Here is a 17,693-nt window from a genome sequence, read left to right on the forward strand (position 1 = left end):
GGGACCCAGGAGAGAATTGCTCACAGTGGGTGTGGTTCAGGGGCTTCAAGACCAGTGTTGAACTGCGTGGTTATACACCTTCTGGGTGTAGCCCCCTCCACCTCAAATCTTCAGTAAAAGTCTAGTACAGTCATCCCTCAAGACTGATCACAGGACCTCCATGGATAGCAAAATCCACTGATCCTGCATATAAAATGGTGTAGTATTTACATATAACCTACACCTATCCTTCTGTATCCTTGACATCATCTTATGATAATACCCAAAGGGAAAAGTGAAAGTATGAGTTGCTCAGTCACGTTCGACTTTTTGCGTCTCCATAGACTCACAGGCTCCTCTGTCCATGGAATTCTTTAGGCAAGAATACTGGAGTGGGTTGCCAGGGAATCTTCCCGACCCAGGGATGGAATCTCAGTCTCCTGCACTATAGGCAGATTCTTTACCACCTGAACCACCAAATGTAAATGCTATGTAAATAGTTGTTCTCTCTCTCAGTTGCTCAGTCCTGTCCGACTCTTTGCCACCCGTGGAGTAGTCCACCGGGCTCCATGGTCCATGGAATTTTCCAAGCAAGAATAGTAGAGTGGGTTACCACCTTTTACTCCAGGGGATCTTCCTAACCCAGGGATTGAAACCACGTCTCTTGCATCTTCCACACTGGCAGGTGGATTCTTTACCACTGAGCCACTGGGGCAGCCCAAACAGTTGCTGGAGTGTGGCAAATTCAAGTTTTGCTTGTTGTGGAACTTTCTGAAATTTTTACCTTTGAATGTTTTCAATCCACAGTTGGTTGAATCCACCGGTGCAAAATCTGGGGATGCGGAGAGCTGACTGGACACATGATGGAAGAAAGAAAGAATGAATGAATGTCTACACCAAGCAACACCAGGAACCCTCTTCTGCATTCAACAGACCTCCCAGGCCAGGATCCTCTTGCACTGGAAAAGGCTGGGCCTTGTAATGGTTCAGAGAAACCCTTACCACTCCAAACCAACCTGGTGATCTATGGGATTCCATTATCTTAGCACCTCAAGTTTCCCTTCCATAAAACAAGGATTAAAAATCTCACCCCAGTCGGACTGTTGGGCATCAAATGAGATCATATACATGGGTGTCTACTGGATACATGGAAAAATTCTGCTGTGCTTCTGGGATGGAAAGGGGAGGAAAGAGAACCAGTGTAGAAGGTCATGCCACACGCAGCACCAGGTGGATCCAGCTTGAACTGTCCCCTTTTTTCCAGATGAGGAAACTGAGGTTCAGTTAGGATTAAAAACTTGCCAAGGCCATGAAGCTGGTGAGGATTTGGATAGTCAGGATCTGAAGTGTGGAATTCAGAAGCCGGAATCCCCCCTTACGTATTTTATATCCCCACTCAAATACCACCTGGGCTCTACAGCTGCCTTCAGAACTCTTCCTTCTTGAAAAGCATTTAATTTTAATCCTGTACATTTCTCCCCAGCAGACATGCACAGAACTTTATTTAAATTTATTGTTATCATTATTATTGCTTTGCTTAAAGATTCCTTAACAGAGATTTTTTTTCTTTGCCCACAAACACACACACATGCACCTCTCCAACAGGTTTGAATAGAGCTTTGTGACTGGTAGGGCTACTCAGAAACAAAAATTGCCTATTATTTCAATTCAATTACATAGCAACCACTTTTTTTTTTAAAGACTATATTTATTTGAGCTTATTGTGCGGCAAATCATCAGACATTTTCTTTCTCCAAACTATTTTGAGAAGAGAAAATGATCAAATGAAAGGGAGGAAATGTTAGGCATATCATCCCCGCTATTGAGAATAATGCTGATGGATTTTCCTCTTGCACTTTTAATTTATTTAAACAACACCCCCGCTTCCATCAACAACCACGCCTTGGCTTCCTGAGCGCTTTTCTCCAGGGGATTGGAGGCCTTTTGGTTGTAGTCCCTGTTGGAGACACTAAGGGGCGGTTCTAGAGTCAGAGGAGACGTGGAGGAGGAGCAGTCGTGCTGCCCAGGCTGTGGGTGTGATGTCAGAGGTCCGCAGCAGACTTGAGCACTGGCTGCAGCCCAAACAGGGTTAAGTCTAGGTTCTGACTGTCTGGACTCCCAGTCCAGTGCTCGCCCCACCTCTTCAGTTGGGGAACAACGGTAAGGACGGCAATTCAGGGGTTCGGTCTAGTCCAGCCCTCTTGGTGCGTGCATGTTAAGTCGCTTCAGTTGTGTCTGACTCCGCGACCCCATGGACTGTAGCCCGCCAGGCTCCTCTGTCCATGGCGATTCTCCAGACAAGAATACTGGAGTGGGTTGCCATGCCCTCCTCAGTCCTCTTGGTGCCCCTACCCAATTCCCAGGCTTTCGTGAGCCCATCCCAGGCTCTGAGCTTGGCTCCCGTAGTCCCCGTTCGGTCTCTGGGCTCAGAAGAGGGAAGGGCCCCCCCCGGGGAGAGCCACCACCTGTGACCCCCACTCCAGCCCCTCCGCAGCCCCTGCAACCTGACCTCTATCTCCTCAGCCTCACAGAACCAGCAGCAGTGGCCTCAGAGGTCACTCTGTTTGCCTTGGCTCCACAGCCTGCTTCCCCAGCAAGAAGCCGCTGGAAAGGAAAATAAAACAACAACAAAAAGCCTTTTGATCTGCCAGCGGACGTCCTCGTCCAACCCTGGGGGAAGGTGGAAACCACTCTCTGGAGTGACCTGCTAACCCCTCTCTCACAAATACTCTCCAAAGGGCCCCAGGGTCTTTCAGAGACCCCACTAGGGCAGGCTCCCGGCCCCATGAGATGAAAGGGTCATAAATGACATCTGTAGGGACTAAGTAGGGATGGGCAGGGGCCAGGAAGAGGCCAGAGAGGACCCAGAAACCATGGAAAGAGAAGATGGCCACTGACCCAGGCTGGCCACTCCACAGGAGGTGGTCACCACAGACTGTCTGCATGAAGGAGCAGCGAGAAAGAGGTGTGTCCCAGAAAAGCAATTCACTTCAGCAGTAAGGAATCCAGCAAAGGCATCATGCTGTCCACACAGGGGTATACCAGGCACCCATGCTGAGACGACGTGGCAAGTAACTGACATGGGAGCTGTGCCTCTCCCCCACCCCGCAGTCCACTCTGGAGGCTCCCTATGTCTTTGGGGACAGTTCCGCTGACTCCAGGAGGCCTTACTCAAGCATCCCCATTCAGTCTCTTGGCTTGAAGGCAGGCTGGAAGCTTCCAGAAGCTGATGTCCCCAGGAGCCACCCTCAACCAGTGAGAGATGGAAGTTGGTGACCACTTGCTGGGCCAAGTCTGAGGGGTGCTTCACACAGTCTCTGGGAGGGTCCCCAGCGGGATGGGGCCCCAGGTGCCCACAGCAGGAGGCAGCCTGTTAGCACATCTTTGATTGGCTCTCCTCCCTTCATTTCCTCTGGAGAAGGGATAGGCTACCCACTCCAGTATTCCTGGGCTTCCCTTGTGGCTCAGCTGGTAAAGAATCCGCCTGCAATGCGGGAGACCTGGGTTTGATCCCTGGGTTGGGAAGATCCCCTGGAGGAGGGAAAGGCTACTCACTCCAGTATTCTGGCCTGGAGAATTCCATGGACTATGCAGTCCATGGGGTAGCAAAGAGTCGGACACGATTGAGCGTCTTTCATTTCACCCCTCCCTGCCCACTCACCCATCTGGGACAACCTCGCCATACATACACTCTTTGTACCTGGGTATTCTTTGGAAAGGATGATGCTAAAGCTGAAACTCCAGTACTTTGGCCACCTCATGCGAAGAGTTGACTCATTGGAAAAGACTCTGCTGCTGGGAGGGATTGGGGGCAGGAGGAAGAGGGGACGACAGAGGATGAGATGGCTGGATGGCATCACCGACTCGATGAACGTGAGTCTGAGTGAACTCCGGGAGATGGTGATGGACAGGGAGGCCTGGCGTGCTGCGATTCATGGGGTCGCAAAGAGTCGGACACGACTGAGCAACTGAACTGAACTTAACTGAACCCAAACCCTTGCTCAGGGCATGTTTTTGGAGACCCCCATCTAGACCAAGGCAGAAGTGTACATGCTAAGACAGAACCAGTGAAAACATGCAAGATGCAAAGTAGAAAGGGTGAATGCCTCCAGGGGTGGTAAGCCCCCTCGCTTCAAGCTGCAAACATTCAACAATGCAACCCTGGGTGCCAGCTGTTGTCCTGGTACTACAATACTCTTCAAGGTACTGTACTGAAAGATTAAAAATGTTTTATTTATTTATTGTGTTTGCTTTTATGTCTTGTCTTGCCTGGAAAATCCCATGGATGGAGGAGCCTGGAAGGCTGCAGTCCATGGGGTCGCTGAGGGTTGGACACAACTGAGTGACTTCACTTTCACTTTTCACTTTCATGCATTGGAGAAGGAAATGGCAACCCACTCCAGTGTTCTTGCCTGGAGAATCCCAGGGACGGGGGAGCCTGTTGGGCTGCCGTCTATGGGGTCGCACAGAGTCGGACACGACTGAAGTGACTTAGCAATAGCAATTGTTAGTGTGAAAAGTATTATAAACCTGTTACAGTATAGTACTATATAGCAGATCGTGTTAGTTGGGTACCTAGGCTAACTTTGTTGGACTTACAAATTGAACTTATGAACATGTTTGTGGAATGGAGCTTCATACGTGAGGTACCTACTATATATAGGACAAATATACATATATATACATACATACTGGCAGACTTGGTTACTCAGACGGTAAAAGCGTCTGCCTGCAATGCTGGAGCCCCAGGTTCGATCCCTGGGTCAGGAAGATCCCCTGGAGAAGGAAATGGCAACCCACTCCAGTACTCTTGCCTGGAAAATGCCATGGGTGGAGGAGCCTGGTGGGCTACAGTCCATGGGGCCGCAGAGTTGGACATGACTGAACGACTTCACTTCACTATACTGTATATAGGACATATAGACATACAGTTGGGTACCTAGGCTAACTGTTAGACTTATGAACTGGACTTAGGAATGTGTTCTTGGAAATGGAATTCCTTCATACGTGAGGGACCTACTGTATATAGGAATAACGGGCAGCTTATACACAGCTGTGCTCATTTACTGGGCAAACAATTCAGTAGGATTGGGGGTTGCTCACGACGGGTCTGGGTAAGGAGATGGGCTTAAAACTCGGTTTCCATTGAATCTGCTTTTGTTCTATTTCTATATTCTCTATGTTTATTCTGATTATTTTTTCTTTGGTCTTTTACCAATAAAAAGTGGTTCATTTCAAAGAGCTTCTGGAAAGTAAAAAAAAAAGAAAAGAAAAAGAACTATAGAGAGTGAGAAAAACCCAGAATCAATGACCCACCCCGACTTCCTAGGACCCTCCCACTTCCTTCTCACCTCCCTCTCAGTCCCCTGCAGTACCATGGGTCCCAATTCCCTTAGAGGTTTGGCAGCTGCTGTCAAACAAAGGAGTTAAGGACTGGAGGGGAGCAAAGGGCCAGGGTGAGAGGCCTCTAAGACCCCTGGATCCTGATTTCCTCCCACTCTGGCTGATAAGACACGAACCGGCTCCAACAGAGAAGACGGTGTCCCACAGAGGAGCAGAGCCAGGGAACAGACCATGTAATGCCAGGTCTTTAAAGAGATGATCAAATTAAAACGAGGCTTTTAGGGTGGGTCGTAATCCAATCCAACTAATGCCCTTATAAAAAGAGATTTGGACCCCCAGGGGACACCAGATTGGACCCCCAGGGGACACCAGAGGTACGTGAGCACAAAGGACCCAGGGAGTAGACAGCCTGCTGCAAGCCTAGGAGAGAGACCTCAGAAGAAACTGCATCTGCCAACACTTTGATCATGAACTTCTACCCTTCTACCCAAAACTGTGAAAAAATAAATTTGATAGGAATTAACTTACTTAGTGCTCGCAACAACCCAATAAATTAGGTATTATTTTTAGTCCCATTTTATGGACAAGAAAGTGATGAACAAAGAGGTTGAGTAACTTGCCCAACCCTGCAGAGCTGGTGAGTGATAGAGTTGGGACTGTAAACCATCCCTTTGGATGAGACAGGGCTCGTAAGTGCCTGGCACGCTGAAACTGATCAATACATGTTAGCTACACTCATTACCTGAAACCACCTGAAAAAGACCGGGTCTGCAAAGGTAAGAATGGAGGAAGGCATTTTGTGGGCACCTGCCAGGTGCCTGGACCCCAGGGATGGGCCAAGGCTGACAGGGTCCCTGCCCTCCAGAGGTTACACTAGAATGGCGAGATGGAAGTTAAATAATCACACACACAAGTCAACAATCACCCAATTTTGACAAACTTCCTGTTAAGAAGAGGACAGTGGAGCCATCAGGGCTTCCCTGGTAGCTCAGCTGGTAAAGAATCCACCTGCAATGCAGGAGACCCTGGTTCGATCCCTGGGTCAGGAATATCCCCTGGAGAAGGGATAGGCTACACACTCTAGTATTCATGGGCTTCCCTGGTGAGTAAATAATCTGCCTGCAATGAGGAATACCTGGGTTCTGTCCCTGGGTTGGAAAGATTCCCTGGAGGGAGCATGGCAACCCACTCCAGTATACTTGCCTGGAGAATCCCCCAGGACAGAGGAGCCTGCTGGGCTATAGTCCATGGGGTGGTACAGAGTTGGACAAGACTGAGGGACTAAGCAGACAGCATAGTGGAGCCATCAGAGCCAATGGGTGAGAAATTTGGCCCACTTGGAAGTCAAGGACGGCTTCTTGGAGGAAGTGATGGGATCCAAAGGATACAGGGGAGTTGGGTAGCTAAAGAAGGAGGGAGAGATTGTAGTGATTGGGGAAGAGCATTCAGAGTGGCCCTGTGCGGGTAAGGGCAAGAGAAGGAAGCCAGGTGGTGGTAGGCTGGAGCAGAGGGTGGTAGGCTTGGGCGGCAGAGGGGGCAAAAGTTGCCAGAAAGTCTTAGAAACACAAGTGAGGTGCTCGCTTTGGCAGCACATACACGAAAATAAACGCAAGTGAGAATCTATGGAAAGGGTTTCCAAAAGAGTGCAAGATGGCCAGCACGATCACATTACACAACAGATGTTTCCTCTAACAAAGCATGCAGGTTGAACGTCAGTAAGTTGAATTTTATTTTTAAGGCGGTAGGGAGGAACGGGAATCTGAGAGTTAACTGTCTGTAAATGGGATGAGGAGCCTCTGATCCAGCTGGCATTTCATAGATCCGGCCACCTCGAGTGAGGTACCCCTGCTAGGTAACAATACCGGAGGAGGACTGGCCTTCCGTGTGGCAGCGTGTGGGCGAGTGTCTCTGCTGGTCGTGGCCATCTGCTCCCTCATGGGTCTCAGGGCACCGGAAGCTCGTGAGCATGGCTCTCCCCAGCGGCCACCCCACAGCCTGTTTCCTGGCACCCACAACCTTCCAGGCTCCTCTTCCCCAGCTCCTCCTCATCCCCCAAGCTTTAACTTGTACTTACTTCCATGGGGAGGCCTTTGCTGCCCCAGCCCCCAGATGTGTCTGTCTTTCATGAGTTTGTCTGGGCACCCCTGGCACCCCCCTGGGTTTGTCCCCATACTATCCTCAGGGCCCCCACCTAAGGGGGTTACCGGTAGAGGCCTTGGTGCACAGCAAAGAAGGATGAGATCCCAAATAGCTCTAAGAATTCATTCATTCATTCAGCATGTATGAACACCTATGAACATCCATCTATTCTGTCCCGGGCACTGAGTTACACATGCTGTGGGCACCATGGAGAATGAGACAGACAAGTCTCTGCCCTCACCCCGCTGAGGAAAAGACATCATAAATAAAGTAATCAGAATAATTCCAACATTCATTGAACACTTTTGAGGTGCCCCATTCAATCCTACAAGATACATTTATGCATTTTAATCTTATATTATCTTCATAAAAGATAAAATGATGGTGATCATTTCGCAAAACATACAAAAATTGGGTAACTATGTTGTACATCTGAAACTAATATAATGTTTTATGTCAATTAGAACTCAGTTTAAAAAAAACCCTTATGGTGGTACAGAGAACTTAAGTATTTGGTTAAAGGCCACTGAAAGTCATGGGCTGTGGCCGAACTGGGACTTGAACCAGGGCCCTTACGCTCAGAACGCCTAACCCTGCATGGCATGTTGCCTCTTCTGCTTTCAGTGCACGGGATGGAGCTGTGTATCTGAACCTCGGCCTCCACAGCTGAGCCTCCAAACCCTCCAGGGTCCCTGTGGGATGGGCTCGGGGACTGGGAGCCTCAGCTAGTCCATCCTAGGCCCCCTTCTCATGCAGAGAAGTCGGGACACTGCCCCCGGGGGAGAGGAACCCAACTTGCCAACATCACAGTGATCTCTGGTGCTGAAGGTGAACCTAGGGTAAACAGCAAGGATAATTCATCAGGACCAGACATCTTAGCCTGAGAGGAGATGGAGACAACAGGCACCCCACCCCCCAGAAAGGTAAGTCAAAAAAAAAAAAAAAGTAAAGGGTGCCTTTCCTGCAGTCCTTTCAAATCATTCTTTCTAGAAAACATCCTATCTGCAATCAGTTACGATCCACATGCATTGATGCTTCTTAAGCCCATACTGAACACCCAACACCCTTCCAAGCCTGTTGTGTGCTGTGTGCTAAGTTGCTTCAGTCGCCTTCGACTCTTTGTGACCCCATGAACTGTGGCCCGCCAGGCTCCTCTGTCCATGGGATTCTCCAAGCAAGAATACTGGAGTGGGTTGCCATTTCCTTGTCTAGGGGATCTTCCCGACCCAGGGATTGAAACCATGTCTCTTACATCTCCTGCACTGGCAGCAGGGGTCTTACCACTAGTGCCGCCCGGGAAGCCCCTCCAAGACTGTTGGGAGGGAACAAATATGGAAAGCAGCATCTGACAAATGTCAGGGGTGGACAGAGTATGTCTGATGCAGACACTGACTCTTCTGATGCTTTTAACTAGGCCACGAAGTGGGTGCAAATCCTCACTTTATTGATAAGAAGACTGAAATATACAGAGATTACCCGTTACTAATTATATAGTTGAATGACCTTGACTGATAACATACCCACCTGTTATGGATTGAATTGTGTGCCCCCCAAAGCTGTGTTGCCATCCTAACCGCCGGTCCATGACCTTATTTGAAAACAGGGTCTTTGCCAATGTCATCAAGTTCAGATGAGGTCATTAGGCTCTAACCCAATGTGACTGGAGTCCTCGTAAGAAGAGGAAGGACAGACACAGGGAGAACACCTGTGATGACAGGAGAGGGGACTGGGGTGATGAGTCCACAAGCCAAGGAACAACAAGAGCTGCCAACAGCCCCAGGAGCAAGGGAGGACCCTCCCCTGGAGCCCTGCTGACACCTTGGCGTTGGACTTTCAGCCCCCAGAACTGTGAGAGGATGAATGTCTGTGGTTTGAAGCTCCCAGTTTAGGGTATTTATCACTGCAGCCCTGGGAAACCAATACAGCCTCATGGGGCTCTTGAGCTCGTCCAGAGCTCTGTCCCAGGGTTTAGTGGGGAGGGGCTGCAGCAGCTGACATCTGGGGACAGGAGTGAATGAGATGTGTTTTAGGGACCTCACAGTGCCTGACTCTCAGCCTAACTGGCTTGCCACCCCCCACCCCACTGCTTCTCAGAGAAGCGGTGGGCATATTGGTGGCAGCCGCAGTGGGAGGCCAGTCTCTCTGTGCCCCAGGAACAATCGTCTCCTCTACTCAGGGGTACACAGGCCATCTCTGAATCCTGTCTTAAGGAGTCAAACCTTCCCAAAGACCCTTCCACCCCAGTGTCCAGTCCACCAGCTATTCCTGGGAGGTCTTTTGCAAGGGAGGGGACAGTAAATCCCCATTATCCTAGGGGTGTTTATATTTTGGCTGGAGGAGCCCCTCATTGCCCTGGAGGCTAAAAGCACAGACAAAATGAGTACCTTGGGCTCGCCCTAGGGAGGGAGCCCTGTATGCCAGGAACCAGGTGGTGGCGGGCTGCCGTGCCCCCAGGAGGCTGAGGCGCTCTTGGCCAGCAAGAACGCGGCAATCTGTCCCAGCCGGAGAGGCGGCACCAAGGGAGGGGGCCTCTCTCAGAGGCACCCCCAGGCCCTGCGCCCACAGTGGTAATTAGACATGAAAAGACGGGCCTAAATCCAAGGGCCGGGGCTCCAAATTCTTCTCCCATTTCAAATGGAAGCCGTATTAGTTCAACACAAGAGCCCAGCCGGAGGCCACCCAGGATGGGAGCCCAGAGCCTCTCCATCCAAGAGACGGGAGTGAAGGATGGGTGTGTTGGGGGTCGGGAGGGGGCTTTTGGGAGGGGGGAGCACTTGGAGCCTTGCCTCAGATGCTGGCCCCTGGCCAGAGGCTTCGCTCCCTTCTAACTCAAGTGGGCGAGGAGCAATGCGCAAACATCCTGACACCTACTAAGTGCCAGGTGCGTAATTAGCTTTATAGCTTTCTACATTCTTTCCGTTTTACAGAGAAGAAAACTGAGGCTCAGAATGATGCACTCATGCTAAAGCAGGGGAGTCAGGATTCAAATCTAAATTTGACCATCTTACTGTTCTCAGAAAAACAGGGCTGGGAAGCCTCATTAGACTCTCTTTACTTGCTCAGTCCCACGAGGAGTGAAAGGGGAAGGGGGAGGCTGCAGAGATGGGAAAGGAGCCCAGGTAACTTTCTGTCATTTGGGGGGCACCCTAAAGCTCGAATGCACAGCAGTTCCCAAAGCAATGTATGTAGGGCCCAAATGCCTATGGCTTTCACCAGGAGTATTTACAACCAAGCCTTCTCAAGCCCCAGTGCTACTGCCTCAGCTTCCAGATAGTTCCTGCAGCCTCCCCCAGCCTCCTCTCCCCCTGCCCCTTGCACACACAGAAGATGAACACAGAGCTCTTCCCCATTAGGGAGTGGGAAGAAGAAACAGAAGAAGTAGGTTCTGGAGGGTCCTGGAAGAAGTCCTCAGAGCAGCAAATTTCAGTAGGGCAAAGGAGGCCATGGGAGCTCTGGGTCGAAGGTCAAGGGCCTGGCTCTGCACCCTTGCTGCGTGTTCACGGGCCAGTCCCTGGGCCTATCTGAGCCCTGCCTCTCTCCCGTGTATTATGGGCACTACATCATCTGCCCAGAGATTGTTTCCAGGTACACGGTCTGTAATCTCCTAAGAGCAATGCACTGCTGCTGCTAAGTCATGTCAGCCGTGTCCAGCTCTGTGCAACCCCATAGACGGCAGCCCACCAGGCTCCCTCGTCCCTGGGATTCTCCAGGCAAGAACACTGGAGTGGGTTGCCATTTCCTTCTCCAATGCATAAAAGTGAAAGTGAAGTCGCTCAGTAGTGTCCGACTCTTAGCGATCCCATGGACTGCAGCCTACCAGGCTCCTCCGTCCATGGGAGTTTCCAGGCAAGAGTACTGGAGTGGGTCGCCAGTGCCTTCTCCGAGAGCAATGCACATCAAGGATCATTAAGGAAAGGAAGCGTCCGTGTTTTAAGGACTGACTACGTGCCAGGTCTATGCTAGAAGCTTCAAAGGCATCATCTCAGTGAATCCTCAAAGTATTCTATCCAGGAAATAGAAATGCAAGGAGTTAGTGCCTGGTAAATAGCAGCCTCCCTTGCAGCTGGTTTGGGGCCAGGTGACAGTTCTGACCGATCCACCAGAGCTGAGGTGACGTCTGTCGCCTCCAGCTGAGGCAGTGGCGTCTTCCGGGGCCTTTTCCTTCTCCATCACTCTCCTCTCCTTCTGCAGTAACCATGGATGCCACATCACCCATGATGTGCAGCTACAACGATGGTGGATCCACCGTCCTCCTGGGTCCCTAAGTGACCGTGTGGAGCAGAGATCCCTGTTAGACGAGCAGCATGAGTGAGAACTGCACCCACAGGTTAAGGCACTGAGAGTCTGGAGTCATCTGCTGTAGTTGCTGTATTACTTCGCTTGATACTGGAAACCAAGGATACCAGTAAACGGCAGGCACCAGAAGCAAGTTCACATCTGCGACTCCAACACGCATCCTCTGTCAGCTACAACTTTCTGTGGCTGAATGAGATCATCCCCTTCCTATAAGCAACCTTGTCCCAAAAAACTCCTACCTCTTAGCGTCCCCAGGATGGCTGAGTAATCAACACAGGGTGAAAAAAAGAGCATCTCGTAAAGCACTCTGAGCCTGGAAGGTGAGCAAAAGCAGGGAGAAGGGGGCCTGATTATCTCTCAGGGAAATCTTTCCTGGGCTTTGGGGCCCCACAGGCGGTTTTGATGGGAAAGAAACATTACAGAATGGTTTCAAGCACAAAAGGGAGAAACAGATCGACCTAGGATCTAATTCCAGCCCCCTGTCTCCCACTTACTGACTTGCTTTTTCTGAGCCCTACATTCTAATCTGTGAAATGGGTGCAATATCTGAACCAGCTTTCAGGGTTGGCGGTGAGATGAAGCATTGTCTAGGTCCTGGCCGACGGTAAGCACTCCCCAAATATCTGCCATCGTGAAGATCATTGCTGGAATGGCTCAGAGAACAGCCTCTGCTGGAGGGAGATGAGGCCGCGGTGCTGCTAGAGGCTGCCCTGCCAGGATGGCTGACATAGCCCAGACCATGGGTCTGGCCCGGCCCACGTCCCTGCAACAGACCGAGGGGCAGAACACTGAGAGGGAAGCAGGGCCAGCCAGACATAGTGCAATGCAGCCAAGGAGCCAGATTATTTATTTTAAAGTCGAAAGTGTCTTCTAGGAGGATGGCCTTTTATTTGGGTGAATCTGGGAGTTGTTTATCAGCTTAAACTCATTATCTGCACATATGGTCTTCGTACTATGGTTAAGGGTGGGAGACAAAGGATGGGCATCTACTAGCTGATGAAATATCATCCCTCAAGTGCCAGAAAGCAGGATATTTTCAGTGACGTCACATTGGGCTTCCTGCCACAAGGATGGGGCTATCATGAGAACATGCACAAGATTTTAACTCAGGAGTCCCTCCAGTGAGGCAGGGAAAGGAAGAAAAAAGAAAACAAGCAACAAAAATATTCACCCTAGTCTTCCATCTCAAAAAGCAGACACACAGACACACACAGACACACACACACACACACACATATGCTGCTGCTAAGTCGCTTCAGTCGTGTCCGACTCTGTGCGACCCCATAGACGGCAGCCCACCAGGCTCCCCCGTCCCTGGGATTCTCCAGGCAAGAACACTGAGTGGGTTGCCATTTCCTTCTTCAATGGGTGAAAGTGAAGTCGCTCAGTCATGTCCGACTCTTAGCGACCCCATGGACTTCAGCCTACCAGGCTCCTCCGTCCATGGGATTTTCCAGGCAAGAGTACTGGAGTGGGGTGCCATCGCCTTCTCCAACACATACGTATACCATGCCCCAAAATATCAGAGCTGGAAAGGATCAACGTTGATCCCCCACCATTTCACAATAACAGTAGTAGTAGAAGTAATAATAATGATAGTGATGATACTGAATGTTTGTTGAGCATTAACTCCCTGCCTGGCACGGTGCTGTTTCACATGTTTTATCTTGTTGACATTTCACAACAATCTGAGGGAGTATTATTAGTCCCATTCTACAGATCAGGAAACTGAGGCACCAGAGGTTGAATGGCCTAAGGTCACACAGCTAATAAGTAGAAGCTGACATTCAAACCCAAGCAGCCTAACTGCCTCACCATGCTGCATCTAGAAAGATGGGGAAACTGAGGCTCAGAGAGGGGTAGTGTCTCACTCGAGGTCCCACAGCTCCAGCTGTAACAGAATTGGGGCTAGAACACAGGTCTCCTTCTGATTCAGCTGGTCCAATGACCTTTCCACTGCATCCTGTTGCCAATCAGTAAGTACACGCATGCATACGACTAGCACACGTGGTTTCGCTCATCTCCAAGTGGTTTAATTACTAATTAAACCAGTAGTCTTGGGTACCAACAAGGGGCAAGGGCTGGACCTTAAGATAACAAGTGCCGAGATGAAAGATCTGGTTTGCCAGCTGCAAACACTGGAGCTCATGTCTCTCTCCCTCTCTCCTTAATCAGCGTTTCATTATCTGCACACTCTATCCCCCAACCACCCAGGGCAGAGCACTGATGCAGGTCCAAGGTGGCAGCTCGTGCAGCAGGAGGAGCCCAGGCTGGTGGGTTACTTAACAGCATCAGATTGCGAAAATACCCATCAACCCATCATCTGCTCTGGGGGACCAAAGTGCTGGCTTCCAAAGGGCCCCCTCCCTTAGCTGTGTCCCAGCTGAGCATGAACAAATGTTCCTGGTTTTCCTTCTCAATGGCTGACGAAATAGACCAGAAAAGCAGCCTTCTGGAAAAAGGGGTCCCTAACAGGGGCCACCATTTGCTCTGCCCAGGAAAACAGAGACAGTGGAAGCTAGACAGACATCCAGAGAAAGCTAGTGTGCAAGCTTGCAGGTAGAAATGTGGAGCCCAGCAGGAACTGGTCAGCAACACCACCCTCTTTGTCCCCAAGCCACAGTCTGATGGCTGACAGGCTCCTGGTTGACATTGCTGTGCAGGGGCAGAGCGGAGCAAGACATGGCCAGGAGAGGTGCCCCCCACTGGATGGAAGACAGACAGGGTTGCCTAGCACCCTGAAATGTCAGACTCTCCTGACTTTAAGTTGCAAGGCCCCCTCGGAATCTCCTGGGCCGACACCCTCATCTTACAAGTTTACCCTGTGCTCTATCTCCATTCTGCCTCCTCCAACCCCAGCCGGGCCCCAGACCATTAAAAATTCATTCAGTAATTCAGGGAGCTGTTTCCCTGGCTGACGAGGCAGTTTTGAAAGGAGGAGGGGGCAGTTTTTGCTGGATCAACCTAAGATGTCCTAAATCCTACTCCAGATGAACTGATGCCTCTAAAAAGTGGTCTGGAACTTTCGTCCATATACTGCCATTTCAGCCTCAGGCTGGGTAAAGATACCCCAGAGGTCTGCCATCTGAATGTATCTGGGGACTGTTGGACCAGAAGACCTGAAATTCTACTGGATCAGAGATCTTAGGGTTTCCCAGGGAGCAGACTGAGCGCACACGTGGTACTCGAAAGTGGACGTCCGCTGCCCTCGGAGTCTCAGTCCGCTCCTCTTCTCGGGGCAGGTTGGGTGTGAAGGGGGTGGGCAGGGAGGACAGGTAGAACCTAGACCTGCCAGCCCTCTGGGGGCCCCTTGCTCACTCCCAGGTTCCAAGGGCAGGGCTATTCCGGGCAGGCTTCCCTCCGCCGAAAATCAAGTCATAAAAAACAAAACTGAACACAAACAAAACAACCCCTTTTGTTTTCTGGCCCCGTGGAATGTCTTGAAGACAAACCCAGAGACAGCAGGCCTCTCCACCCTTTCCTCTGTCTCCTCCCTTCATGTCCTCTTTTATTCAAAATAAAAACCATGCTGCTCTTTCTTCATGGCAACTTTGTCCTACAGCAATTTGAGAGCATCCAATAAAAAACACATTTGCTACACCGAAAGCAAGAACCTCAGCTCTCTTTCAAGGACCACCCCGTTTCCATCACCTTTGCAGGGGACTCTGGGGACATGAGAGGAAGGAGGTGGGGGGCTGCCCAATGAGCCACTGTCTGGAGCCGAGAGAAAGATGAAAACTTCCATCGGCCGCTACGAGGCCACTGCACATTCTTAGATTTGCTCAGTTGTACTCACTCGGGGTGCTGGGAGGAGGGAGAGAATTAGAGAAAGATAAGACCACAGTCCCTTTAGTGTCCCTTCAATGTCAGACAGCCCCACACATGACAAAGATGGGGCTCTTCATATAAGCCTGCAGTTTTCTCCTTTCCAAGGCCTTAGCACAGACTCACAGATTCAACACACAGGGGCCCTAAAGTCCCACAGTAGGACACACAGCAGGTTTCCACCAATAATTGTGAAATGAGCGGATGAATGTGGCCTATGGCCTCCAGACCCCAAGAGGAGGGGCTCTTGTTTGAGAAATTTACCACTAGACTGCTAAAGTCTTTAAGGCGCCCCCATCAACCCCACCCTGTGCCCAGAGAAAGGATCGACCCCAAGACCCTCAACCCACCCACACCAGAAAAGGCTCTGGCCAGATCCCTGGGACAAAGGCACAACTTTCACAAAAAAGGGGGCATTCAGCCAGCTAGGTTTCAGGCTTCATAGAAAGCTCAGAAAGTTAATTCTCCCATCCAGTCATTTCACACCGATTTGCTGTTAATGTCAAGTTCCCCTCCTTTTTGTTTTTCTGGGGGTAAATTTTTTTTTTCACCCAGACATCCTGCCAGGTCGCCCAAGAAAAACCAGCTTCTGAAAGCCAAGCTTTCCAATGCACAGTTATAACTGGGGGTACCCTAGCTTCGCACTCCGACCCTCTCCCCCTTTCCGCCTGGGGTGTGGTGCTTCCTCGGGGGTGGGGGGGTCCCTCGTGCGTTGGGGGTTGGTCTGTGGTTGCGGTCTGTCCCTCCTGGATTTCCGTGCGTTTGTCTCGCTGGATCCAGAACTCGCCTTTCTAGGGGTGAAAGGGCCAGAGAAGGGCGCCCCCTGGCGGGAGCCAACTCCCCTCAATCCGGCCGGGACGCCAAGCCGGCGCGAACCCACCCGTGCCCGCCAACCCTCCAAGCGTTCTCCCGCTGCGCCCCTAAAACTGGATGTGCTCGAGTTTCGGATCCACCGAGCACCTACCGGAGTCTCGGCTTCCCCAAACCGCACACACCGCGTTCGGAATAAAGGGGGAACCACCCCCTCCCCGAAGGAAAGCGTGGCGCCCCCGCCCCGGCCCGCTCCCAGGGACCCCGAAGGCGGCCGGCCTTCAGTGGCCCCGCTGGGCCGGGCAATCCCCACAGCCCTGATCCTAGCTTCTAATCCCTAGTCCCTACCTGCGCCCCCTCCAAATCCCCTTACAGAGCGGCGTGGCGCGCACCCCCTCCCCTCCGGACTCAGCCCTCGCCGAGCCCCCAGACCTCGTAACCACACCTGCCCCCGCCCCGCGCCGTTCTGCAGGCGCCCCCTCCTCACCCGGCCCGGAGCGCCGGGCAGCGGTGCACCTGTCCCCGGGGGAAGCCGCCGGCCCTCGGCGGGTTCGGAGCGCGGATGCGGGCGAGCACGTCTTCCCCGCCCCTTCCCCAGCCTATAGCCGAAGTAGAACTCGGTTCCCAGGCTTCCCCAGGACCATCCTGGGAGGTACCCCCTCCCCCATTCCACCCCCACCCCCACCACGCCAGGGTGGGGGGGAGCGCGTGTGGGTCCCCAAGTCCCCAGGGGGGCGCGGCGGCGGGGAGCGCGGAGGGCAGAGAGGTGCGGGGCCCCTACCTTCCAGCCGCAGCGGCCGGACCCCGCGCCAACTCGCGTCGGCGGCCGCGGGGGAAACTTTCCCCCGGGCGGAGAGGCGCGCTCGCAACTTGCTCGGCGCCCGCTGCCTTCCCGGCGGTGGCGGCGGCTGCGGCGCGTCCAGGGACCGACTGGCGCGAGGCGGCCGCGGCGCTCGCTCCGGGCTCGGGGCTCGGGGCTGGGGCTCGCGCGGCCTCGCGCGGCTCCGCGGTGGATCGCTCGGCGCTGCGTCCGCCCCGCAGCCTGGAGCCCCGGAGTCGCCGGCGGCAGCTGCAGCCGCCCGCCCGCCCGCCGGCCCCACCTCCCCGCCGCCGCTCCGTCCCTCCCTCGCTCTCGCCCGCACTCCCTCCCCTCCCCGAACCTCCTCCCCTTCAGTCTCCAGCCGCCGCCGCCGCCGCCGCCGTGAAGGCACGTCTCCTCCGGCGGGCCGGCCCCCCTCGCTCCCTCCCGGCCTCGGTCCCTGCCTTCTGGACCGCATCCCGGCCTCGCCCCGGGGGCCCCT

General features: G+C 52.4%; 1 protein-coding gene across 8 annotated transcripts in view; it reads right to left on the reverse strand.

Annotated features, from left to right (window-relative positions):
* The window catches only part of TSPAN18 (tetraspanin 18), a 216,331-nt gene extending 198,866 nt beyond the window's left edge, over window positions 1-17,465 (reverse strand). For 5 of the 8 annotated variants that reach the window (XM_070383515.1, XM_070383513.1, XM_070383512.1 and 2 more), the window contains exon 1: window positions 17,174-17,465. The gene's annotated coding sequence lies outside the window, so the exon portion shown is untranslated. Of the gene's footprint in view, window positions 1-763; window positions 832-17,173 lie in introns of all 8 variants that reach the window. The other 3 variants (XM_070383514.1, XM_070383509.1, XM_070383511.1) reach the window with 1 other exon arrangement.
* Between the last annotated feature and the right edge of the window lie 228 nt (window positions 17,466-17,693).

Source organism: Bos mutus, chromosome 15 (assembly GCF_027580195.1).
Source record: "Bos mutus isolate GX-2022 chromosome 15, NWIPB_WYAK_1.1, whole genome shotgun sequence".
NCBI lineage: Eukaryota > Metazoa > Chordata > Mammalia > Artiodactyla > Bovidae > Bos > Bos mutus.